The sequence below is a fragment of the Cydia fagiglandana genome, chromosome Z (genome assembly GCF_963556715.1).
Source record: "Cydia fagiglandana chromosome Z, ilCydFagi1.1, whole genome shotgun sequence".
In the NCBI taxonomy this organism is placed as follows: domain Eukaryota; kingdom Metazoa; phylum Arthropoda; class Insecta; order Lepidoptera; family Tortricidae; genus Cydia; species Cydia fagiglandana.
In genome coordinates this window covers 34069597-34093692 of record NC_085959.1, presented here as the reverse complement: position 1 = coordinate 34093692, position 24096 = coordinate 34069597, and the positions used below count along the sequence as shown (strand labels likewise).

Sequence of the window (24096 nt, the reverse complement as noted above, 5' to 3'; positions counted from 1 at the left end):
GTCATAATTTAAATTGAATTTGTAGGTATCATAAGATGTAAAATATCATCATTATTCGGCCTAGCTTCGGTACGCAATAAGGAGTCAACACTCACATTATTTTTTATATTCTGAATTTGGGGTTGGGGACCGTACGGATGGATGTCGTTGCACTTACACAAGAGTATCGCCCACCTTTGCCATATATTGAATAAGAAACGTACATATGTATATTTGATTTAGGTTTAGTATACTCATAGAGTACTACTTAGCAGTATTCTGTGAACAGGAGTCAATGCTTATCCACGGGTTCCAGCAAAAAGGCATTAGATATTCTGAATTATTGCATTAAAGTGTTATCATAGGCGTACGCACGGTGGGGCAAGTGGGGCAACTTGCCCCACTCTGGTTTGTGGTTTGACAAAAAGCTAGAAATTTTTAGGAACAATTAAGGCACGTAACCCTACTTCTGCCCCACCCTTTAAAAATGCTGATGGGTACGCCTATGAGTGTTATGTATCTTTTATAGAATGTAATAGGTCACCATATTGGGAATCGGATGGTACCGCTGATTTAATCGTAACTTATGTATGAATGACATTGATGCTCTCATTTTTTCCTCCTTGGTTGATTGATTTGAGTAGGTACCTACTACAACAATTGAATAAAGCGATTAATAAAACTTTAAATTAAATTATGTTTTATCCTTACAAATACATAAGCTAAATGACGGATAAAAACAAATGATTATTAGCTAATTGAAGTTTGTAGCGCTTTTATGAATAATGGGGTAAAACTAGTAAAGCTACGTCATATCATAAAGTACAGGTATTTAATAGACATTAACGTAAGTTAATACCTTTCGGCAGTGAGAGTGCATTGCACTTTGCACTTAGTCGGTTCGGCAGTTTCGAACACTGTGCATCGGATGCAGCTCGCTCGCGGCGCACCCACTCGCGGGCCTTGGCACATCTCCCATATTCGCTTAAACTTATTCGGTTCAAAATTAACTACTTTACCGAACCATTATAAGTTCCAATCTGCAAAAGGTCATCGCAGTTTAAAGTAACGTGTTGTGCGGAACGCACGCGACCAGTTTCGATGCATAGCGATACGCAGTGTTGCGAGCGAGTGACATATTAAAGTGGGTCTTCGGTAATCTGGTCATCTGACCAACCTCTTCAGGTTAATGTGTTAGTCGGCAGCAGTGGAAAATAATGCTATTTAAATATTGATTTTTGATAGGTTTGAATACCTATCATTTCTCAGGTAAGCTAAATGTAACTTAAATATTAAAAATTACTCTAGATGTTTAAAAGAAATAACAACCTGTTATTGAGAACAACGATATAATATATATGACGTATAATACCTTAATAAATAAGTATAAATGTAAACCAACCAACCATTAGGTTCCTACTTTAATTTTTTCTTAGTGTATGTTCTGACTTGGATACCTAGTTAGTCATTTGTAATTTAAAATTAACGTTTTTTCATCACGGTTTAGTTACCCGGTGAGCTTTAATTGCACTACGTGTCGCGCTTTTAAAACGAAAAATGTTTACTTGTAAATTAACGCTTATTTTTTCCAGTGAATGCAATTTTACACCACCTTCGCGCAAAAATTTCAGCGTTTGCATTTTCAATTTATAATTAACCTTAAATTGTGAGGTTATTTTAAACTAGTCACGGCAGGGTGTTTGTTTATTCTTTTTCTCCATACATAATACATGAAATGACCGGTGGATACAACATGTCATTTGCTAGTTAATACGCATCACATACTTATGCCGTAATGCATAATTTGGCAATTACTGTTATGTTTTCCATGTCTATTTTTTTATATTTGATCTGTTTTAATTACAGACCTATGTACTCGTAGGTATGTAATCTTTATTAGACCTTTAATTTCCCGTGGGCCCATTGTTCTTTTGTTTTGAGCTTTATGTAGATATGCCGCTGTGAGAGAGACGAACTTTAGTTCAAAACAAACGAGCGCACTTCTAACAACTTAAGTATCCATTAGCTGCAGAATGTTTCTAACTTACAAAATACAATACTTACATATGTAAAAAATCTATTATCAGATTATAAATATAATATAAAAGTATTCATGGATACTACCACACTGTTTAAGTGTAAGTATGTAGGTTTCATGTAAGCCGGCACGTGTCGTATTTTCCCGCGCCAATTTTTTCCCTACACTCTTTTTTGCCAAGCTGTAGGTGGCATGTTATACTTATATAGTGTTCCACGTGACACACAGCCAATATGCCAATCTAATTTTTCCAATTATTATATTATTAACGAAATAATAAATAGGTAGGTGATGTCATTTAATCGCTTTGCCCTGCTTTCCAAATATAAATTGTAAAAAATATCCGCTATGCGAATCCAAAACTCAATAATGAAGTAATCGGATTGCGATTGTATTTTTTTTTTTCGTTTTATCGTAACAAAATTGAACGTCAAGCTTTATTCAATAATTTCCTTTTATACTTTGCGCATTATCTATGTTAGGCTGACAACTATTAACTTAAGCAGAAATTAAGGAAGATTAAAAAAACGGTTAACTATAATAATAATTCAGCCTAAGGTCTACGTCCCACTGCTGGGCACAGGCCAAAACTGAGTCACGTAGGTTCCGGTTTATATTCATAAAACTTTACGGACCTTTAGTTAAATTATGTTTTATCCCTTGCCTACAAGTACATTAGTCAAAATGACAGATAAAGACAAATGATTCATAGCTAACTCAAGCCAGTAATTCGTTATGAATAACGCCATATTAGGGTTCCGTACCCGAAGGGTAAAACGGGACCCTATTACTAAGACTTCGCTGTCCGTCCGTCCGTCCGTCTGTCTGTCACCAGGCTGTATCTCACGAACCGTGATAGCTAGACAGTTGAAATTTTCACAGATGATGTATTTCTGTTGCCGCTATAACAACAAATACTAAAAACAGAATAAAATAAAGATTTAAATGGGGCTCCCATACAACAAACGTGATTTTTGACCAAAGTTAAGGAACGTCGGGAGTGGTCAGTACTTGGATGGGTGACCGTTTTTTTTGCTTTTTTTTGCATTATGGTACGGAACCCTTCGTGCGCGAGTCCGACTCGCACTTGCCCGGTTTTTCCTATAAGCCTATTTGCTCCGTCTAATGGTAGCTACTCATACGTAAGTACCTATGTAGTGATCACCGAGCAAGATGTGGCGAGTAGTCCAGCGGTGGAACAAAAATTGGTTTTGATAACATTAAAGTTTTTTCTTTTTTGATATGTTATTGTAAGCATGTTAAATAACATTCATGTAAAAAGTTAGAAAATTTTAGGTGGAGCGTTCGGCCATATTTAAATATTTTAATTTTTGCTAAATAACTATGTAAATATAAAATTAAAGTTACAAAAAACTTTAACATATTCAATAACACTTTAATTTATTCACAGTATTCGGTTTTTAGAAATCTGGAACAGCTGCTTTCTGGTGAACGTAAAAACACGAATTATTATGCAAATACAGAATTAGAGTAGCTGATATTGCAAAATTAAGATATTATCTATCAACTTAGTATACATGTAAAAAGTTAGAAATGTAGACAATGTGCTTGTCTAGATATTGATTTCTGGTTAAGCAGTATAGCCAATATTGAATTAAAGTTTGTAGAGTTAATATTACACGGTCATAATAAAGATCTTACTTCTCACACAAAAGATTAGAAATATAAAATCACGGCGACACTAAATACTGATACGTAAGTATGCATTCCGAGCTTATATTAAGTTACATTTCAAACGCGCGGCGTTTTCGCGCGTCGCGCTGTGCGTCGTGGCAGGAGGCAGCGATCGACGGTCGCGGGCAAGCGGTTAGCGCGGTGCCCTTAAAAATACGCAAAGCGTTTATAAAATTATTATCAATGGTAAATAGTTATTTTACACAGTACACTAATGGAAACTTACCTTCCCTTATTTATTTTTATATGTACTAGGGATTGCCCGCGGTTTCGTTTACGTAGAATTCGTTATCGTGTTAGAAATAAGAAATAAGAAGTATAGAAATAATAGATACATTTGAAAATTATTTTAGGTGCATTGTCATACAGATAACTACCCTTGTTAAAGTATTCTTCAAATTCAATACACAGGTGTCATTTCAATATAATTTTGCGTAATTTGACGCTTTTAGGTTATAAATGACTAGCAACATATATTTTTTAAGAGCGATCATCTCCGATAATATTTACTTTATCATAAAATCAATTTCAAACTAACGTTATTCAATATTTATCATTTTAACGTCAATATTACCAACCAACTGATCCAATTTACCTACGGAAACAACTCAAAATTTGCATCAAATTAAATGCCACTTTTCTTATCCGTTTCGAACAATCAAGAGGGCCTTTACGAGCTGATGTGGTGAAAATTTTATTTAACCTTCGTCCCTTGAAACCTTCACTACGCTCAAAGTTCAACTTTACGAACCACTCGCTACGCTCGTGGTTTAATTTTAGAATGTTTGAATTTGTGAATGTACTTCCTGCCTCGCAAAGCCAAACTGTGGAATGAACTGTCCGATACGACCTTCAAACCTTCAAAGACCCCCATCTTAAAGGTCGGCAACGCGCTTGCAACCCTTCTGGTGTTGTGGGTGTCCATGGCCGGCGGTAATCGCTAACCACCAGGTGATCCGTCTGCTAGTTTGCCTCCTATTTAATAAAAAAAATGTTTCGCTTGTTTGGGTATCAATATTAGCACGAGCGGTTAATCAACAACTTTTCCCCTTGTAAAACAAATAAATAAGGTAGGTGAGGTGCAGGCATATGAGGCCCGGCGGGTAACAAGGCCCAGCATTCAAAAATAGCAGTTGCTCGCTATTATTCCCAATTATTCTGAATTTGTACTTGTTGCTAAGAAGGCCCACTGTCAATGCAGGTAAAAAGGTCCAGTCCCGGGCCTTATTGAACGTATGAGATGAAATATTAGATTAAAATATTTTAAGATAATTTTGAATATTTTTAATCTCTTATTAATAAGGTCGATTTGAAGAAACTTCTATGAAATTATGACTTATAAATAACACTTGCACTGCGTGGACTGTCAAAATTGCTGCAGACTTTTCTTGGTCTAACTCTAATAATTTTTCACTTGCTTTATTGACCTAAAGACGTTTTAACGAATCAAAAAGTCTAATAACATTGAGGCACTTATACTTTTTAAAGGCAGTAACTATTTACAAGTGACTTTTTTTTGTTAATACATAGGTAGGTATTTACGATAGAAGTGCGAAAAATAGGTATTTTGCAACGAGTGACGAATTTTAAAACACGGCCAATGGGAGTGTTTTAATGGGGTGTGTAATGATCGATATAAAAAGAATTAATATATTTTCTGTAGATATAACAACATTTAATATAATTTCAGAAAATATAATAACTCATTTTGTATAATATACATTTGGTATATTATTAAAATGTTTCATATCATTTTTTATAATTATCTTTTGATATAACACTCATTTATTATAACGATCATGTGATATAATGCTCATTTATTATACAAGTATTATTATTATATAAGAATTATTCGGTATAATATGTACTATACTAAAGGTATTTCTATGACGACATATGTAAATGTTTAACGCAGATTAGGTAGTGGTTTGTTTTGTATAATGGACGCAATTCTAACCTAACCTAACCTACTTTTCTGGTAGCGGTTCGTTTAGTGTAGGGGTCGCAGTTCTTAACCTAACCTAACCTACTATTCTGGTAGCGGTTGGTTTTGTGTAGGGGTCGCAGTTCTTAACCTTACCTACGTAGTTATAAATAGCAGTTCCTTATATGTAGAAATAGTCGTTTTTTGTAGTGTGTAATAGAAAATGCGGAATTATATATCTAATACATTATATCAACCATTCTACTTTAGATGAAATAACTTTATATCATAAATTCAGTATAGAAAATATGCATTATACTTGAAAAATGTTATGCTAAATGTTATTAGATCAATTAATCTTTATATAAAATGATAATTTATATCATATGAAAATATATTAAGTGTTGTTATATCATTTAATAATTATACTAAATAAGCGTTATTGCAACTGATATTATAATAAAAATATTTATAGCCATCGATACGCACCCGTTTTAATGTGCTTATTATAGCACCGGTGTCGTAATGTAGCACCAGATGTACTGTAAAAATTATGTTAAAAGATAATACTTACTGTTACGAATAAATATTTATACTGTAAAAAATTATCCCACCAAACACAGTTTCATGTAAATTGTTGCTAAGACGAAACCATATGACACGCACTGTCAAAAAGTTGTCAGATCTCTTGTCGAGCCAAGCTTCAAACTCTACAAGCCCTAACTTCACTAACTCTACACCTTAGTCAAAATATGTGGCTTGGCTGTTTCGCTGCCGCCACCGCCACATGGGCATAAGGTGAAAAATTTATTGAAGTCATTATTTTTAGGGTTCCGTACCTCAAAAGGAAAAATACTGAACCCTTATAGGATCACTCGTGTGTCTGGCTGTCTGTCTGTCACAGCCTATTTGCTCCGAAACTACTGCACCAATAAGTTGAAATTTGGTATACACATGTAAGTCTATAACCCAAGGACATACATGTAAAGTAAATAACAGAAATTCAAATAAAGGGGTCACTTTTGAGATGAATGATAAATAGAAGAAAAAAAAACTATATTTTGTTATATATCAAATGAAGGAGCTCATTGTGAGAATCTCAGATATATTTTTTCATAATTTTAAAATAAATAGTTTAGAAGTTATTTAAGAAAATACAAAAAATGACCATTCCCCCCCCCCCTTATCTCCGAAACTATTGGGTCTAAAATTATGAAAAAAATACACATATTAGCTCTTTTCCTATAGATGACAGGAAAACCTATTAGAAATGTGCAGTCAAGCGTGAGTCGGACTTAAGTACCTAGTTTTCCGATCCCTACGGGTTTTTCAAAGACATTTTACTCACTTTTCTCTAAATAAAAATATATTGTTAAAAATTGTGTAATGTACGGAACCCTTGGAACGCGAGTGCGACTCGCATTTGGGCGGTTTTTGTATTATACTTACATACAATAGTTCTTGTAGAAACGAAACGGCCAAGCCACATACTTTTGGTGTAGAGTTAGTAAAGTTAGAGGGCTTGTAGAGTTAGAAGCTTGGCAAGAGATCTGATAACTTTTTGACAGTGCGAGCCTTATCGTTTCGTTTGGGCAACATTTTACATCAAAATGTTTTTGGTGGGATTTCACTTCTTTTTGTAAGTTGCTTATGACAATCTTCCATCCCCTAATTTAAAGGGTTGGGGTGATTTACTATTAAAAATCCTGAAATAAGTATCTGGGGGCATTTGTTACACAATGTACTTCTTACTGATTCCCCATATAAACCCTTCACTCCGTAAGGGTAAACTTTGGGGTTGAAATCTGCCTTCACCCCGTAAGGGTAAACTTTGAGGTTGAAATCTATTCTATATCCTTCCCCATAACAATACCTACCTATCTACATACCAAATTTTCAAATAAACCGGTTCGGCGATTATTGATTCCCCATACAAAATTAAACCCCCTCTTCATCCCCTTAGGGACAAAAAAATTCAATTTTTTGAATTTATTTGTTGTTTGTGTACTAAAACTATCTTACATACCAAATATCAGCTTCTTAGAGGACTTCAGGAAGTACCCGGTATTGATGATCATCAAGTGAGTGAGTCAGTGACGAAATCGAAGTTTTTAGATATGAATAAAATCTAAAGTATAAGAGCTATACAATTATTAATATGCTTAATAAGTCCGAGAACTTTGTTTATCTGGTATAATCCAACCCCAAGTTATGAGGGTTCCAAAAAACGACGAAGCGCTTCGAGAAAAGGTAGATAGTGCCCTTGCGCTTTGCTCGTCTTGGCGGGGGCACTTCCGTGCCCCCAGATGTTAAAAGATGATACTACTGTAACTAATAAAGATTTATGTTTAGTTACCTACTATTTTCGCGTAAACTAGACAATTTTTACATCTTTAGTTATTAAGGCCCTAAATTATTATTTTCACTTATTATGAATAAATCCTCCTGATATGAAGTATCAAATATTGTTATTTGTATATGTATAACTCTTAAGTTAAAAACAATAAAATATGTTATTACCTACTGTCAAAATGATTATTTTTTGCGGGATTAAGTAATACACTGCTAGTGTTCAATAAGGCCCATAATAGGACTTTTATAAAAGGTATATTTTCCAAGAGTATCGTAATATTTTTATAACTATTTTGGTATAATGAAGAAACTTAAATAAATGAGAAACCTATTTGAGTGAGTTTTTCATACTTCATATCCTGTTCATTAAAAAAAACCATTTTAATTTAAGGTGGGCTGTATATAGGCATATACGGCCCACACGGAATATACAATAAGGTAAGTGAGGCCACTTACCTTATTGTATATTCAGGATGTATACCGTGTAATATTGAGCAGTTGGTTTATAATATACATATTATGATATTGACGTGGAATAGGACAGGACATGAGAATTTTCTATGGGACGATATCCCTTCGAGAATACATTTTTCAAATTTGCCACCTCTTTTTACTGACAAGATCTGATTGACCAGCTGTAGGTATTTTTACGTAATAATATATTTTAATTTCACGTAATGTCCGCATCTAATTTATATATGTGCACGGTAAACAAACAAATGAATGATAAGAAAAGACAGACAGTGTTACTGAGCGGGAGGTGGGGCGAGGGGCGAGGTATACGCAGGCCATGATAGGCTCTCGAGCGCCGCGCCGGCGACTGACGGACCAGCGCGGCGTATGTATGAATTTCGCGCCTTTTTAACTAGATTTTACTATTACAATGCAAGCTACACACAGAAATTTCTTACTTTCCATAATATGGCTGCGTATATTATTTTATAGTAATAGACTTATTTTTACAGACTCTAATTCAATATTAGATCTTATAGGACAAAACACGCATATTAATTCTAAAGCATATATCTTATTCTTCTAGCTTTTTAGCTTGCCTATTAACTTAAAAATTTAGATACGTTGTTGTGGATTTATTAAACTTTAATTCAATATCGACAAAATAATAAGCTAATTTGACGACCGGTCTGGCCTAGTGGGTAGTGACCCTGCCTGCGAAGCCGATGGTCCTGGGTTCGAATCCCAGTAAGGGCATTTATTTGTATGATGATACAGATATTTGTTCCTGAGTCATGGGTGTTTTCTATGTATTTAAGTATGTATTTGTATATTATATATATCGTTGTCTGAGTACCCACAACACAAGCCTTCTTGAGCTTACTGTGGGACTTAGTCAATCTGTGTAAGAATGTCCTAAAATATTTATTATTATTATTATTTGTATCTCCTTCGATATCACGGGCCTATAATCCCGGTTTTTTGATAGGCTTGCGTGGGGACACAGATCCAACACGTAGAGGCCCCTTGGAGAGCTTTAATGTCATGTAGAACGCCTGCTGGAACCCGTTCACAGGTGCAACAATAGACACCCATGAACCGGTCTCAGCAGGCATTGGGACTATTGTAGCAAAAGTGAATAGTATACCGGTCTATGGATTGAAGTTTGGGTGGACTATGAGACTGGGCTATTGTAAAGAGTTCGGACACCTGCCATAACAATGCTAACACACGTTATCGAGGCAGGTGGTGACTTGCCGCTGACTAGATGGGCCCCTGAAACTGCCGTCGTGAAGACGACCAGGGGCAACATCGGTGTGAGCGGCTCAGGGGTGTCGAGAGGTGTGCGCCGCTTTCTCTACCCAGTGGCTGTTACCAGCCACTGTGCCAACTCGCGTCTTATGCATCTTTCACTTCCACCCCTGGAGCATATAGCTCTAGCGACTCCTCTCTGGACGGCCAATTAAGGCAAGCCAGAGCTGAGAGTCCTGCGGGTCCCCTTGGGGTCCACTCCGACCGACGAAGACACGCCGGAGACGGAGACCCTGACCGACTCTCGGGAGCACTCGGGTCCGTGGGGTCGTTACTCCCCAACAGCTCGCCACAAGCTGCCCTGCGGGCTTATTATTATTATCTCCGTTTTAAAACTCTCGGGTCTTTCGAGCCCGGTCATTTATAAGGCGTGCGTGGGGATATGGATCCAACACGTAGAGGCCGTTTGGAGAGATTTGATGTCATGTAGAACGCCTGCTGGAACCCATTCACGGGTACATCAATAAATACCCGTGAACCGGTTTCAGCAGGCATTGGAAGCTATTGTAAAGAATATGGTCAGAATACTGGTCTATGGTTTAAGTTTGGGTGGAAAAAAGACTGGGCTATTGCAAAGAAGTCCGGACACCTGCCATAACATTGCTTACACAAGTTATCGAGACAGGTGGTGACTCGCCACTCGTTAGATGGGCACCTGATGCGCCATCGTAAAGACGGCCAGGTGCAACACCGGCGTGAGCGGCTCAGGGGTGTCGAGAGGTGGTGCTGCGCTTTCTCCGAAGTTACTCGCGGCGTTATGCCCTTTAACACTTCCACCCCTGGAGCATATAGCTCTAGCGACTCCTCTCTGGACGGCCAATGAAGGCGAGCCAGAGCTGAGAGTCCTGCGGGTCCCCTTGGGGTCCACTCCGACCGACGAAGACACGCCGGAGACGGAGACCCTGACCGACTCTCGGGAGCACTCGGGTCCGTGGGGTCGTTACTCCCCAACAGCTCGCCACAAGCTGCCCTGCGGGCTTATTATTATTATTATTAATTGTAGTTTGACAAAGCACGTTAAAAAAATTTCTAATAATTTTACATTATAAAGCGTCATACATATTATAAACAATGGAACTTAAACATTGCACTTTAATTCAATATTAAAAAATCATTACTAAAAATATATAAATACCTAATTTATATCTAACGCTCGTTCTAACTTTTCATCATATATTGCAAATATGCTTAAAAATATATCCCATATCAGATAAGTATCACTTTTTCAACTTTAGGATTATCAAAACTTTTAGTGCAAAAATCCGGTCCCACTATTGAGCTAGAGGGCGACTTTGCTCTTTAGTAATGTATGCTAAGTTACTTAAGCACTTTGCTACCTACTAATAAGTAGGTTTAGGTAGCAAAGTCAAGTCACTAGGGATTGCCTCCATTATATACGGCGAAGCTCCTCCATAAGTGAAACTAATGACCATTTAATCCAAAGCATAATAATAACGACGCTAAGACGTATATAGTAACAGCACCAGTCATGGGACATTTAAGAGGAAATTTGGAGTATTTATGATATTTCCCTTATACATGTAAATGGTCTACCGCTTAGCGTGTTAAAAATGAACATCCTATCCGTCTTTCATGTTTTAGGCGTGTTGTATAAAAGATACAGCAATTAGTTTCCACATATTTAACAACTTAAAACTATGCTTTTTTTTCTCCAGTCATGGACACCAAAGCTCCAGTAATGGGCCCCCGGTAATGGACGTGGATCCAGTAATGGGCCCCCTATAATGGACATTGCTCTATCAGTATAAAATATTGAAATGGGGAATAAGTTACGACAAAAAAACAATTTTTGGTATAAATAAGCTTTTATCGCTGAATGTATTTTTCTTTCCGCAGCCAATTATTATTGTATTAGATCCATCGAGACAATTCTAATATACCCAAACACAATTAGTTAGGGTTTATTGCGATAAAGTTCCCATGGCCACCTCCTGTCTCCATCATCAGATTAGGTTCATGTTATCATAATATTGCATTATCATCCGATTTGCATACTTAATTACGTACTTACACAAAATTTCAACTGAATCGGAAATCGAAAATGGCTCAAATTCAGCTACCAAGATTGGACCCACACTAACTAACAAGGCAAGTTAAATAAAAGTTTGGAAAAACGACATTAATTTATCCGAAGTCCGAGAATACCTCCTGATTGACATATTTCGTAACTACATTTTACTTCTGTATTGTTTAAACATGAAATTATGGCATGGCAAGCATCATTCTGTCAATTGTCCCATCATAGGAGGTACGCAGTTTTACAGCTCCTATAATGGGATTGGGCCAAATACCACTATTTTTTTACATCTGTGGAGTCACAACATATTGTGTTGTATACCTTATCTCATGGTAAATTCAATTAACAAAACACATTCTAGTTTTCATCAAGTATTAATTAATTGAAATTTAATAAATTAACTCACCTCTCTTAGCGAAGTTGTTAAGAATTCGTAGTGGTATTTTTTTTCAGTGACACGACAACTTTTGAGTTGACGCCAATTTCTTACAAAGCAACCAAATTTAATGAAACTTCAAACTGAAACAGCTCTAGGACTCTTATTTATGATAATATACAGCCAGTGTTTATAAACTACTTTTAGATACTTATTTTAGAGGAATTATGTTTTTTTGTCCCATTACTGGTTCCACGCCCATTATAGGGTTTATTACTATATATTACATAGACATTGTCTTGTCTTCACTTAGCTGTCAAGATAATTGAATAATTAATCATATATAGGTACAGCGGATCGTCCTTTGGCGCGGTTTTATGTAATTTCTGAGTTGTTTCAATAGGTACTAACCTTACCTATATACTAACCTTAGTTGTACAAAAATTAATTAATGTTGTCATACTGCTACTAACACATGTAATGTATTAATGTTATAATTTACTTATAATTTTACTTATTTTAATTTTATATCAGGACCATATAAAATTAAATTTTAAAATAAGAAAAATTTAATGTCTGAAATAAAGAATATTCATTCATTCATTCATTCATTCAATAATAAAATATGTAACTTGATTTTAAATTAATTTAAATTGTGATTATCACCATTGCCGATTCGTAGCGTAACATGGATTAAATATTTGTATTAGATTGGAAAAGGGTATATTCGTAGTATAATGTGGAAAAAGGTATATTAATTCTTTAAACTAACGTACGTAACATAAGTTCTTTTTTAAATTAATCGGTTTTAAACAAGCAGATGTAAAAAAAAATATTTACAAACCTACAAGCGAAGTAGGTGTTTTATCCCATATTTATTTACCGTGAAACCGTGCTCTGTTTCAATCAAATATGTATATAAATGGAAAGCGAAGTGGGACTGTATAAACCGTTAGTAAATAGTAATCAAACCACGAAAATACCGAGTTTACTTATACTAGCCTAACTAAAATAAAATAACGCAACGTTAAAATAAAATAACGTTATTTTAGACTACTCTATAACATATATAAAAATTATTTAAATCGGATCTTGACAGTTGGATAGGTTTCCTTGTAAGATTCCTCAACAAAATTCACTCAGGCCAAAATTTTATAAGTTTGTTTTTTAGAATGGTGTTAAAAAAATAATCATTTAAAATGTCTCGTACCTATAACTCTTCGCTAGCCTAACACTAACCAACGGCTACATCTGCGAAGTTTTTTTTCGATAAGTAAATGTATTAGCCTGTTTCTCATCCATTCGTAGTAGCACTCTAAGAAAATATTCTGTTACTAAGTATTCCAGAATTAAAGTCGCCGCTTAGTTAAAAAGAATCGAGGGCCGTGGTATACGATAATGTTGTCAACGTTATAGTAAATAGTTCGTTAAAATTGGCTTATATGAGTAGGTAGTTTGATGGTTCTGTATGGGATGACAGCTGCCCTCGTCATATTTGGCCCTGATTAATTAGGTGATTCTGATTATGCGTGGTACAATACAACCCGCACTTACACCGTACGGAAGAGGGAAATTATTAAGGTACTTATGAGTTGGCGATGGCTTGATGAGCCTACGAGACGAATTGGACTTGAGGCTGGAGCACTCGGCTGCTGAGCCAGTGACCCGGGTTCGCTTCCTGCGTAGGCGAATTTTTGTGTTTTCGCTTGATGAGCCTGCAATGAGTGAGAGGCGCTGGTCTCATATTCATATTATACAATTTGCCGCTTCCCAGACTTTAAATCTCCTTAGTAAAAATCTCGTTATGTATGCATTAATTTGCAGTAACCTTTAGCTTCAGCGAATCTTGTTTACTTGGACCTTTGAATAAATGGCGTTGACCATGACAATACTTGACCTTGTCCACGTTATTCATGAAATTTAGCGTGTTCCGACCAAAAGGTCATAATTGGATGTTAATATTAAATAGGATGTAACGATACTACTTTTGAGCAGTAGTATCGAATTAAATATGAATGTAAGAGGCTATAGAAAACAGTTTAATGGTAACATTCTATTTCTAACCGCAGCTGCACTACCGGTACTGAACGCGTCGCTGTCATTGTCAATTTCCATAGTAAAATGAACAGTAGTGCAGCTGTCGTTGGAGATGGACTGTCAGCTTTTGTCTGGACTGTCAACCTTAACTTACCGAGCTACTAATTCACGGGTAAGAGAATATAGACGTACTACGTTTAAGTACGTATTAAATCCAAAGCTTCTAATTTGAATAATGACAAGTTAAAACATATTTTTGTTATCAATAAAATCAACCATCATCATCATTATCATACCACGTAGACGAAGTCGCGGATAGAAGCCAGTAATATGTAGTTAGTTAGTTTTAATAACTCAAGTTTACAATTTTGATACGGCCGGTGTAACACACAATGTTTTTCATGCAAACATACTTCAGTTTTCACACTTAAAAAAAGTTTTCATCTAGAATATCTAGATAAATAAATGTTCGTAATATTAGAGGTAGTATGCCAATTTCCACAACAGCTGTTACACAACTTGTTTATGTTAATTTTTGAGTTGGATAGTGAGTCTACGCTTGATATTTATTATGTGCTTAGGAATCGATACGAGCAGAGTATCACGAGTTCAATGTCGACTACGAAATGCTCCGCCATAAAACCACGGCCCGAAGCAATGAATGATAGACTCGCCGAGAATTGCACCGACGACGCGGCCTTGTCAAACGCACAAGCCTGTTTTTGCGCTGTGCCCGAAATTCGAAAAAGAAATGAATTTGTGTCAGAAATTGCGGAGCTCGTTGTGATATCGCAAACAGCCAATAAAATGGATTTCACTGTTGTTTGCGAACTTTAACGGCATTTTATTTTATTTTTTTGCCGCCATAAAAAAGTTATTGTTAAAAAATAATATTTTTGTTCAATCTTTTATTTAGGTACTGCTGATTCAACATTCAGTACACAGTGGAAAACTGGATTGATAGAAGCAGCGTTTCAGATTCAACGTACGATCATTCTGCCGAATATGTTACGTACATACTTCGAGTAACAAAACCTTTAATTAAAACCAGTAGAATTTACTGTATGAGTATTCCTACAGTATGCCTACCATTAATATCCGTAACGGTGTGGCGCTGCCAACTGATTCGCAGGTTTAATCATCTTAATGTGCCGACGGTACGCTAGTCTCATTTCAACGGAGTTTAGCCACGGGGGACCCTAAGTAACGCTGTAATATTCCGCAAAAAAACATCAAGGCTCATTTAAAGTCACAGCAAATTCTGCTTCGCAAATCGCAGCGGAAGAACTTACAGCGTTTAAGACGAAACCGGAGCTGAGTTTTAAATATTCTAGGTAAATATACCCGTCTCGCTAACGGAAGCGGCTCCTAAAACAAGTGCGATAAGGGCAAGGCGAAAAATCCTGCGTAAAAATCTCAGAAATCGAAGTTTCGTACTCGACTGTTTCCTCCTGCAAAACTTAACCAATCGTAACCAAATTTGGAAATCTACATGATTATGAAATTATCTGTGTCGGGCCGTTTTGCTTTTTTGGCTAATTGATATCAGTTTGGAATATCATGCCTCTCATTGCGGCATAGTCAATTAGGCCATTTAGGCGCTAGAGCCCTTAAAAAACAAAAATATCAAAAAAAGCAAAATGGTCCGACACAGGAATTGACAAAATTAATCTGTGTTGAAAAAATCATTGCTCTAGCATCGAAACCCACCGAGGAAACAGTCGAGTACGTTTGTATGGAGAAGTGACCACTCCTGTTGTTGGCTCTTAAATATTGAAACAACTATTTTATGTGCTGCTTCAGTGAGCCTAGATTTAGTCACTTTATAGTGCAATCCTATGTTCTCTTAACTCACAATGTCTGAGAATGATGTTGCGCTGTAAAGTCTCGGCTTACCTAAAACCTACCCAGCAGGTGTAACTGTTTAAGCCTTGTGCATCTGAATATTACGTATGTATAGCAATGAGAAAAAAAACAAAGGTCCCATAGAGAAAATGTTTTAAGAATTATCTAGGTAAAGGTACTGATAATGATAAATTTATACCTTCTATATTGCCCATTGAAGGTAAGGTAAGTGTAATAATTATATGTAGCTATACCGTGTAGAATTAGCCCTAAAGAACTTGAAGCACTGATAAACAAATTAGATTCAAACGGAATCGATTGTCGCGGAATGCACCGGACTGCAATAGCATAAAGTGCCCACTATTATTAGAATACAGAAGGCAATTCTCCGAGCATTCAGTGTTGCACCCCATGGAAAAACAATATCTAGTTAAACCTAACTTTGGCCGCAGAATACGCACAGTTGTTGCCAATATTATACAGGATGGCTAAAAAATAACTACATTCCCGTTCTAGGGTTGTTTTGGGATTATACTGCGTAACTTTGCGACCAACAAACCCAGAAACCGCGATAAAAAAAAATTGGATAGTTAATTTTCTAAGGGAGGGTAAATTTTTTTTCGCGATTTCGGGATTGGTCCTATAGTAAAAGTCGCTCAGTATAATCCCAAAACCTCCCTGGCAACGGGCCTATGTCCAACCTATAAAATAGGTATCAATATCAAATAGGTACACAGATACCGTTAATCACTGTTGAATACGGATTTTTGTCTAGTTATTTAATTGCGTAAAAACCCTTAGGAATCCGTATAATTTCCGATTCCAACACAACTCTGCGCAAGTAGTTGGTCAATAACTACATATGACGACGCGACGTGATTCGTACAAGTATGCCTAGTCCAGTTTCAAAGCCACCGACCTGCCGGCCTAGCCAAGGTTACAATCGCTATCGCTTCGACAACGAAAAGCATTATGTCTCTCTATCACTCTTCCATATTAGTCTGACAGTGACAGTTGCGTTTCGATCGCTACGGAGCGTAAGCGATTGGCATTTTGGCTACGCGGCCTGGCTACTAGCGTCACCATTGAACCGGTTTCAGCGCTCATCCATCTGGTTTTCAGCTGATTATAATTCCTACACTTTATTATATAAAGCGGTTACATGTTGATCATGTTGCACATGTTGCAGGTTAAATACATTACAGCTAAGCAGTAGGTATACAAGTAAGTTACCTACTTACTTACGTTTAGTTGTAAATAAACTACGAGCAGTACGAGTAGCTTGCACTAAATAAACTTCTTTAAAAGAAGTTGTTGAGTTACTTTTACATATTTATTTTATTTTGTTTTATTTGGTCCTAGACGTCCGTAGGTAGTTGGTGGTCTGGTGTACCAATAAAATTAAATTTTGTTTAGTTAGTCAGCCGGAATATCACATAAAAATGCTTTTAAATACTGTAAGCTAGGCTAGGGGACAAATGTGTATAAAAAAAGAAGTACATACTAGATAATCACTAATCAATCATTCATAAGTATCATATAGCACTACAAAATGGATTTTTAATTAACCTTAACGTAGCACCATACTCGTATTTGCCTGTAAATGACCCAACTTTGTAACAGATAATCATCACGAAGGTTAAAGAATGATCAAACAATCAAGGTCATCACGTAATAATAATCATTAGAGGTTAAACTTTTTCATGATGCAAATAGAAGGTCATTGTGCGCCCATTTAGACCTGTGTCATTATGTCACCCATTATATTATTGTCACATCATCGCGGTAGCCGAATGCAATTAAACGACAAAACTGCAACATGACGAAACTCCATTACCGACACTGGACTGTGTGGATTTTTATTTGCATACATATTGAATGCAAATGCCATACCAGAAATTAAAATTAACAAAGTGTTGCATGCTCATGATTTCGTTAATGTCCGCATGTAAGTAACGCGCATTTCTCTTCAGTCTAATGAAAAACGATAAGACTATCACGTAGCTTTCTACTGAAAATGCCCATAAATCAAATTACAGAGTTTGAGAATTATTGCATTGAGATTTTAAAACGAGAGTTGTCTTGTCGGCAAGGCTTGGAAACCGTATTATTTTTAAAACAATTTCGTTCATTGGTTAAACCATGTTCTAGATATCGAGATATCGGTTTACGCCAAAGACTTGAGACGTAACTTGTGTCGAGTATTGTTCTTTTGGTGGTGGTTTGTTATATTTTTTTGTGTATTTATTCTTGCGGTGGGAGGGTGGTAACATTAAATGCATGTAAAAAAATACACAAGTAAGTATAACGGGTTAGGAGCATTCCATGAAATTGTCTACCGTTGTCCCGTACAAACGCGAAGTTTCTGAAGATTTAAAGGTGTAAGAGTTTCCTTTTCTATGACAAATGGTCAAAAATATGCACAGAAAAATAATCGCCTGCTTTAAATGCCGAGAAAAAAGTCGCAACACAGGAAATAAAATGCGTTTGTACGGGACAGCCCGTGGAATGCTCCGTTAGCACTGATTGACTAAGTAGCAGTAGCACGTTATCTTTTCGCGGGTTAGCAAAATAATATTTTTGGTTTTAATTCACAGAATAAATAAAATAACTTGGTACAGAAGACTCACTCTGTTGTATTGTGTGATTTTTTTTGTGTAGATACAAAAGAAACACTCTTAACACTGGCCATCGATGAACCTTATGCCTTTTGTAATAAGATTTTTACGAACTGTAGTTAACAGTGTGGGCGATGGTACAATAAAATAATTAATTACTAATTAATACTTCTACTACTTACCGGGTGTAAATGTTTCATCGCGTATTTCATTTAATAAATAGGAAAGGAGTACCCCTTTAATGCGGAAAGAATAGAGAAAGAAAAAGAAGAAATAGAAATAGAAAGAAAGGAATAGAAAACTAGGCTTTATAGCTTACTCCTCCGCTTAGTAGAAATGGAGCAGCCTGTACAGAGTATGCGGACCGGTTCTTGTTTTGCTCGGCCAGCCGGTAGCCGGTGTGATAACAGATGCGCTAAGTTTGTGATTTTTTTTGCAATCATTCATTATGTTGTGTACGAATACCTATATGTGTATTGTGTAAGTATAATGTCTAATTATCGCATTATATGCCTATTTAATTATTTAAGTACCGTAGAACGGAGTATCGAGCGAGATTAACCATTATGATTTAACGATGCTTTTAGATCAAATATTATGTAATTAAGATTTATCTTTAATACCTATATAAATAATCATAAAATGAATAATGGTGTCACATTACATTTAGAGTAAAGGGTCTTATTACAAGGGGCCTCTGTGTGTTGGCTTCGGCCCCACGTACGCCTTCCAAATACCCTAGATCCCATGGTGTCGGGAATTTGTAGACATACAAATAAATAAACTTTGTAACATCACAGGTGAGGCGTAAACCCAGTTGATTTGTATGACCCATTTTTACTAGTTGGTAGGGGAGAAGTGGCATGAGAGAGCCAGGTTTTGAAAGAGCCATTTGCATTATTTCGGTAGTTTTAGAACAGATTTGGTTGGCAATATTATTTTTAGGTGGCAACACTGATTCCCCGTCACCCACAAACATTTGACAGTTCGCCGAAACCAACAGACGCCGGTACATCGAGTCAAAGATTTTGGCACTCAAAAGTAAGTTTTTTGCTTCAATTAAGTCGGTTTTTGGTATTTTATTGTTAACAATTATAGGCAAATGGATTATAGATTCAGTTTGTGCATATATTTGGCCTTATAACTTCATAAAAACTAAGCTGCAAAAGGTTTGATATTGTTGTTAATTTGAAGGTTATATTTTTTTCTGGAACCAGTATTGAAAGAGCCGGATGAATGGGCCTTGAAAAAGCCGGCTCTTTCATAACCATGAATTTTTTTTATAAAATAAAATAATACTATACACCCACATTTCTAATTTGTTATTAAATTATTTGCTTCAGATATTGCATTATGGAGAACGCTGGTCGAAAACAACGAAAAAGACCCGAAAAATCGGTAATTGAAGAGGCAGTCGCTGTTTTTGTTGGGCTCATGAGTCTTGTGGCATTAAGGGGCATTTGAATTTTTTTGTAAGATATATTATGTTTCTAATTATGAAAAAAATATGTTACATATTCCATTTTGCTAACAGTATGATTTTTATAATTAATGAATAGAGAGATATTTAAGCTCAAAGTTAGCAATATTACTTTTGAAGTTCCTGAAGATTTATTGATGTTGGTTTTGATAGAAGGTTTATATTTTATTTATTTTAGAGACTGTTATTAATAAAAAGCCGCCTATATGTTAGGTTATATAGTAGATATATGTACCTATGACTGATTAATTATGTACAGATTAACGCGTTACAAACGATTACTTAAAATGACTGATAGAATTAAAATTTTCTTAAAAAATGTTAGTAACTACTTAAAGAAATTTGTTATAATTGTATTAAGAATTTTTTTTCATGTCGCATTTATTATTATTTTTGATAATTTTCTTAATAAGGCGTTGTAATACGAACCGGCTCTTTCAAAACTTGTAGCAGCTCTTTCAATACTGAATTGTTTTGAAAGAGCCAAATGACACATTGTTTTGAAATGCATATTTCGTTGTTTTTTATATATTGTTTAAGATTTGTTTGTACGAAATTACATGCTCAAATAAATAAAGAATAATTTACAAACAATATAATAACATTTTTTTAATTGTAAGTAGTCTTTTTTCCTCCGTAAAGAAAACTGGCTCTTTCATGCCACTTCTCCCCTACCTACGTAGGTACAGGATTTTATAGCTGCATTGTGACGGGCTTCCGAAGTGTAAACTTAAAAGCGTTCAATAACAAACAGTTTTCCACCTAACGCGGGAACTTCGCTCGCTTTAGTGCGGCTTCATATTTCATGACACATTCCGAAAATACTCGTACCATCGTCCTAAGTACAAGGACATAAGGACTACCAACTTTTTCGACCTGAATTTATGTTGGTTGTCTATAGTTTTGGACCCTTAGGCCCACTTGCACCATTCCACTAATCCGGGGTTAAGCGGTTAAACTGTTAACCTCGTGTCAAATTGTATGGCTAACCATGGCAACTCCTGGTTTAACCGGTTAACCCCGGGTTAGTGAAATGGTGCAAGTGGGCCTTAGCCATATTGTGATTAGGTAGGTCACGAATTTGGCCTTCCCATAGAAAATGTTGACAACCACTCGACCGACCAAAATGTATGAAACGGCCAAAAAAATTTATGTGATTTCGGTGTTGGTCCCATCCATAGAAAAAGTTGTTTAGTATGGCCTACCTAATCACCTCGCACAACATTATATGGCTAATGGCGCAAAAATAACCTTGTATATATATGTCTATTTTTAGTGAAATCTCGTTTTCCCTAGTTATAACTAGTTTTCCGATAAACCTCGGTGAAAACGCGTTTTTATGTAGCCAACCGGACCGGGGTAAATGCATCACTTGGGTTAAATGAGTGTATTAAAGATATCTTCTAAACGGAACATTTTAAAACTATTGCAACCCTCTATGTTCGAAGTATGGTTGAACTTTTGATTAGAACTCCGAACTTCCCATACAAATAGTAATAACAAACTATAATAGGCATATGTTGCGTTTGAAGATATCCGAAATAGACGCATTTACACCAAGTGACGCATTTACGCAGAACAAAACACACAATCAATATAATATTCTTAATATAACTTCAAAGCTTTTATTTATAAGAAATGAAACCCAAATTTTCATATTACCAAAAACATCTGTTCCCGAAATAAGCCACCCTCATTGCTGTTGCTAACTAGTCTCTAAATACTAAACCTAAAATATAATAAATTATCTTTATCTGTCAGTAACTAAATAATTTAATTCATTTTAGCCAGAACACTCTAGTCCCTAAATATCCTTAGTTCTTATTTACATTTTATACTAACTTCTGCCCCCGACTTCGTCCGCGTAGAATGATGATGAACATGACACATGACCCAGTTTGACGGTGCAATTTGGTTTGACTTTTAAAAAGCGCGAGGACAAATGTAACTTACTATATGTCGATGTCGATAAAAATATGACGAAAGACGTTCCGTTATGTACCTAAGTTTAATTATTGTCAGAATGACAAACATTCTTAATTAATATTAGTTACTTCATGGATAAGTCACATTTGTTATTATGATTTAGAAATTGCTTGCTATCGATATCCAGAACACTTGAATTAATCACTTGCACTAGTACGTTTATGCCCCCGAATCATCGGACTATCATGGTCCTTCCTCGGGACTCAAACTAACTTCATATTAAATATCTTCTAAATCGGTTCCCAATCCCAAGTGTGTCAGCGTATAATCGCAAAGTGCAAGATTCCCATACAAATAGCAATAGCAAACTACTTGGCTACGAGAATCCTCACAAACACTCGACAACAAGTATGCGAATAGGTATAATTAAATAAATTACTTTATAGTATACATACCTATATACCCATATACTAGAAATTTAGCAACCTCACTTGCTACTTCGTCCGCGAGAGTGAAATAAATCATACCTAATTCTTCTTTTTGTTCAGCTTCAGTTCAGTTGGACGAGTTACATAATGCTTTAGCTTTTCCAGACTTTTCAGTGACATAATAATTTAAAAACATATTTTCTTTTCTGCCTACTAAATAGGAGCTACTTTTTAAATAATAGGTTCATAGCTTAGTATTTCATGATAAAAATATATCTAATTAATTCAAGAAAAAACTTTATAAAATATATTTTAAAAGACGATTTGGTAGACTTTAACTTACGCTAGAACTTACGGCTGTGTTCCTTAGTCGTTTACTAAACGCACAAAATTAGGGACAAAGTTTTTTTTAGTAGTAAGCTGTTAGAGTCTGCACTGCAGAATAAAATGTTCATTGATTTGTAGATACCTAATACACACTACGAATAGTTTCATACTGAAAAATCCTAGAGGACTTAGAGGAATACTTACAGTATTTTAATACATTTATTAAAAAAAAACAACTTTCGCATTCGCTAGATCCTGGACGGGCAGTTAAACAAATAAACATTCCCGATCGACAAACTTATTTTTTAAGAATTGTAGGAATAAGTGCATGGGAATCTAGTTTTATTATAGATGTTTTGTCACTCAGTTAGCGAGGTACTCACTGCCGAGTCACCGAACGCGAGGTACATAGATTATAAATTCCATATTTCATTAATGTACATAGTACAACGTACTCCGATACCCGCCGAAATTAGAATGGAAACGTATGTTACGTCATGAGGGTAAATTCAGCAAGCCGCTGATTGTCTGCCTTATTTATATATTCGTGAGTGTATGGTTAATAAATAGGTACCTATACATGAGAAGATACCGAGGGCATGCCGCACAAGTTTAGTCAGGCGTGGCTCACTCCGCGATTTTGTCGCTTTGCTACAGGTAGCTAAAAGTACATCCGATCCATCCCAATTTTGGGGAAAGCCATAAGCCGCGCGTGGCGCTGTCGCCACCTAGCGGCCATATCTGTGCTGATCGTAACAGACGCGTTTTGTTGGAGAGTGAGTCTTCTGTACCTAGTAGGTACTATTATTTATTCTGTGGTTTAGTCCAGGTATGGAATTTACAAATTCACCATTCCCATCCATTACGTACGTATATACTTTCTTAACTAATATAATAAACTGAACTCGTACATAGTGAACAATGTGAACATTCGTATTCGTATATAGCACACGGTGTGCGATGCTGTGGTGTGCTGCACCTCTAATGGTAAACACCTTTGTACACCTTTCTACTTTACCTGAATGGAGTAAAGTAACAAGTAAACGTTTAATAACTATGTGCGTCAAGCAAATCTTGACAGTAGCAATGTAAATCAAACTAAAGTAGGGCAACACTCAAAGAGCAGTATTGCGCTAAGAAAAGCAGCAATGTACATTGAACCAAAACTTTTTTTCCGCGCGCCCTACGTAACGTCAATTCAAATTGTCACTCGCGGTTTATTGAAAATTTTTGAAATTGTTATTATTGTTATTAATATGGACGGACAAT

The 24096-nt window shown here is 35.9% G+C and overlaps 1 protein-coding gene across 1 annotated transcript in view; it reads left to right on the top strand.

The window, feature by feature from the left end:
• The first annotated feature begins 920 nt into the window (after window positions 1-920).
• Window positions 921-24096, top strand: part of LOC134678554 (glucose dehydrogenase [FAD, quinone]-like) — a 46564-nt gene continuing 23388 nt past the window's right edge. The window contains exon 1 of the mRNA XM_063537166.1: window positions 921-1248. The gene's annotated coding sequence lies outside the window, so the exon portion shown is untranslated. The remainder of the gene's footprint in view (window positions 1249-24096) is intronic.